Source organism: Etheostoma spectabile, unplaced genomic scaffold (genome assembly GCF_008692095.1).
Source record: "Etheostoma spectabile isolate EspeVRDwgs_2016 unplaced genomic scaffold, UIUC_Espe_1.0 scaffold00569953, whole genome shotgun sequence".
In the NCBI taxonomy this organism is placed as follows: Eukaryota; Metazoa; Chordata; class Actinopteri; order Perciformes; family Percidae; genus Etheostoma; species Etheostoma spectabile.
The window spans coordinates 7,637-11,673 of NW_022605448.1; the positions used below are offsets into that span (position 1 = coordinate 7,637).

Consider the following 4,037-nt stretch of genomic DNA (forward strand, 5'->3'; position numbering starts at 1 on the left):
AGTGTGCAGGTGTATTGTACTGCAGGTATTAGTACTGCAGGTGTATTAGTGCTGCAGGGTATTAGTACTGCAGGTGTATTAGGCTGCAGGTGTATTAGTACTGCAGGTGTATTAGTACTGCAGGTGTATTAGTACTGCAGGTGTATTAGTACTGCAGGTGTATTAGTACTGCAACACACCATTAGTGTGTAAAATCAAAAGTGTTTAGTTTCAGGGCTCTAAACAGGTTTAACGTCCCACAGCGCCTCCTGCTGTTATAAGATGATACTACGTTTTAAGAATTGAATAAAGTGTTAACATTAAATAATGAAAACCTTTTAATGCTTAAGATGTGTTTTGGATTTTAATAGTATGAAAATGTCAAGAATAGGAAAGTAACCTCCAGGGAGAGGAGAGGTGTTGAAAGGGTTTTTAGAAAGAGGATGGTCAGCGTTAGGTGGTTCAGCTGAACCACCTGGTCTCCCACCACGTCCCCCTGTCACGCTACAACAAGACGAGCCTGAGACCACATACTCCAAGTTAGACCCCAGGCTACCTGAACCCGAAATACAGGGGTCCAGCCTGCAAACGCCTCCTGGGAGAAGAAGGACATGGCAGGAAAGGACTGGCTTCCATCGTTTGTCCAGTATCCGTCCTTCCTGTCCGTCCGCCCCCCACCCTCCCCCCACCCCCCCAAGACCCCCAAGCCACCAGCATGCAGCGCGCAGTTGTTTAATGAAATCAAAGTGAAGTCCTTCTTCCTCAGTTGCTAAAGTCCTGGACCGTCACAAATTCACGGCAAAGGAATTGGAACAGGGACGAGACTGGTATATTCATTAAACTCATGTGATTAATAATTAATAAATAAATAAATAAATAAATACTAGGCCAACTATAAACACATGCTTAAGTTCATTTAAAACCTTTTGCAGGCAGGTGGGACTGAGTGGTAGCCGCCACAGGGGAGCTCAGACAGGAGCAATGACTTCTGGGTAGAGGGACTTGGTTACAGTCGCCTTGGCGGGTAACGCGCAGGGCAACCATGTCCCCCGTTTACATATTCCCTAGAAAGAAGACAAGGACCACTCGTCAGGGGGGGTCGGCTGGGTCCATGGGTCTGCGAATGGATCCGGGTGGATGCATGAGCCAGAATTCTGCTTTCCTCCAGCATTTTGCCAAACATACCCGTGTGTCCCAGGAGTCTCTGCTGCTTCTGTCGCTGGACAACCACCACCCACATTCTGACAGCAGTAGATTTCTGCAGGGCACATGGGACTGGGATTCTGTCCTTCCCACCTTCAGCCCCTGGATCGAAGTGTGTTCTGTCCACTCAAACACTACGTAAACACAGCAGCAGGTCTGTGGATGAAAAAACCATCCAGGTCCACAAAGGACAATCTGGGACCATCTAGGACGTCCCCTTCCTGGCAGCAACAATCTCAAACCTGTCTGCTGGGTTCTACTGCCCCGGATCTGCCCCCTGAATGAATCCGAACATCTTTAAAAAAGGGGCCTTTTCCCCGTCATTCGTGACAGTCCTTCTCCTCCCCCCCCACCTCCTACCCCATCACAGAGTCCAGACCAGGGGCCGGAACCCTCTGCGACTGCAGGTAGGCCGACATTAAACTGATAGATAGATGCATGAATTAATGTTAGATTTAAGATTAACCAGTTAAAAAACGTTTGTTCTTCCATTTGCAGACCTCGTAGTGTGTGATGCATATGATGGAACCAGGTCCCAGGTCTGAGGGGTACCCTTTATTGACCCCAGATGGAACCAGGTCCCAGGTCTGAGGGGTACCCTTTATTAACCCCAGATGGAACCAGGTTCCAGGTCTGAGGGGTACCCTTTATTAACCCCAGATGGAACCAGGTTCCAGGTCTGAGGTGTAACCTTTATTAACCCCAGATGAGACAGAGCAGTAGTCATGTGACCGGGCCAGTGTGTGTGTGTGTGTGTGTGTGTGTATATGTGTGTGTGTGACCGGGCCAGTGTGTGTGTTCAGCAGCTTGTTGTAGTTCTCTGGTTTCTAATCGCAGCGTCTCTGGAAAGTCCCTCTTTACTTCCTCTCTCTGGTTCCTTCAGCAGCCAATCAGAAACAGAGCTGCCGATGAGTCATCAGTTACCAGGGCAGCAGTCTGAGGTTGAACAGCAGAGAGAGAGAGAGAGAGAGAGAGAGAGAGAGAGAGAGAGAGAGAGAGAGCGAGAGAGCGAGAGAGAGAGAGAGAGAGCTGAGAGAAGAGAGATCGAGAGAGAGATGGAGAGGAGAGAAGGAGCTTGACACCCCTACAGGTTCATCATGGTACCTTCACTTTAGGTAAACTGCTCGGGTGTCTCAGGGACCTGGACCCCCCCCCCCCCCCCACACACCACACACCCTGTAATAATATAAAGGTTAAGAAACAGCATGAAGAAGATGAAGATGTGAAGATGATGAGACACAAACCATAATACCCCAGCAGCTGCCAGCTGATGAGTCACATGACACCAGTCCTGAATGTGTCCCTGCACCTGGGGGCGGTTCCCTTTCACCTGGTGTGTACAAAACCCATTCTCATTGGTCCACCGTTGGCACATGGTAAACATGGTGAGGGCATCTTCTCTGTCCAATGAGGAAGGACATGGCTCTAAACCCCGCCCCTGGGTCGTTGTCCGTTACAGGTCAAAGGTTTATTTTAGTTTAGGTAAAAGAGACACAAGAATACATAAACTCAGTTTTAACTTGATGTAACTCCCAGAATGCAGTAGGAACAGAGTCAGGAGGTAGTTATAATATAACTTATTAATAATATTCTTTTATTGTTTAGTCAAACAGGAATCTAGAAATGTTTTTATTAAATATTCTCTCTTTTCTTAATCTTCTCATTAAAATCTATTAAAATCAATGGAAAACTTCCACTGGCTAAAACATGAAGACCTGTTTCTGTTTATCAGCTCAGCCAATCAGAGAGCCAGCTGCTGCTTGTGTCATCTGTTGCTAGGCAGCAGGATGTTGCTGTTGCCGAGCAGCAGAGAGTGGAGGAGTTGTAGCCCCCCCCACTGGCTCCTCAGCAGATCACACCAGTCTGGAATAGTACGTATCCATGGTAATAAAGTACTCCATGTGTTACAGTACTATCAGAGTATTTATGAATGGATGAATACATGATTACACGTGGGTTAAATACCAAAACTCGTCAAACGGGGGACCCCGGGCCTCGATGGTCCAAACCAAGGGGGACAAGACAAGTAGAGAGGTAGACCAGCACCGAGGGAACAGAGACTAGATTTATAATAGTAATAATAATAATAATAATAATAATAATAATAATAATAATAACCGCTGCTCCGGTTTTGTGCTTTTTTTCCTACCTGGCAGCCCCAGTGTCTATCATATACATATTCATATACAGGTCAGGTGTGCTGAGCTGCAGACAGGTGAGCTGTACAGGTGAGCTGCAGGACAGGTGAGCTGTACAGGTGGAGCAGACAGGTGAGCTGTACAGGTGAGCTGCAGACAGGTGAGCTGCAGACAGGTGAGTTGTACAGGTGAGCTGTAAGGTGAGGTCAGACAGGTGAGGTGTAAGGTGAGCTGCAGACAGGTGAGTGTACAGGTGAGCTGCAGACAGGTGAGCTGTACAGGTGAGCTGCAGACAGGTGAGGTCAGACAGGTGAGCTGTACAGGTGAGCTGCAGACAGGTGGCTGCAGACAGGTGAGTTGTACAGGTGAGCTGTACAGGTGAGGTCAGACAGGTGTTGTACAGGTGAGCTGTACAGGTGAGCTGCAGACAGGTGAGGTCAGACAGGTGAGCTGCAGACAGGTGAGCTGCAGACAGGGAGTTGTACAGGTGAGCTGTACAGGTGAGGTCAGACAGGTGAGTTGTACAGGTGAGCTGTACAGGTGAGGTCAGACAGGTGAGCTGTACAGTGAGGTCAGACAGGTGAGAGCTGCAGACAGGTAAACTGTACAGGTGAGGTCAGACAGGTGAGCTGTACCAGGGAGCTGTACAGGTGAGGACAGACAGGTGAGCTGTACAGGTGAGCTGTACAGGTGAGGTCAGTTCCGTGCTGAGCTGCA

General features: G+C 48.4%; 2 long non-coding RNA genes across 2 annotated transcripts; one reads left to right on the plus strand and one right to left on the minus strand.

Moving 5' to 3' along the window:
* Positions 1–3,372: 3,372 nt before the first annotated feature.
* Positions 3,373–3,635, plus strand: LOC116685540 (uncharacterized). The gene is made up of 3 exons (XR_004330976.1): positions 3,373–3,404; positions 3,514–3,541; positions 3,594–3,635. It is a non-coding gene; the product is annotated as an uncharacterized LOC116685540 (long non-coding RNA).
* LOC116685541 (uncharacterized) lies at positions 3,480–3,828 on the minus strand. The gene is made up of 3 exons (XR_004330977.1): positions 3,735–3,828; positions 3,600–3,648; positions 3,480–3,551 (listed from the first exon to the last, which is right to left on the minus strand). It is a non-coding gene; the product is annotated as an uncharacterized LOC116685541 (long non-coding RNA).
* Positions 3,829–4,037: the final 209 nt, after the last annotated feature.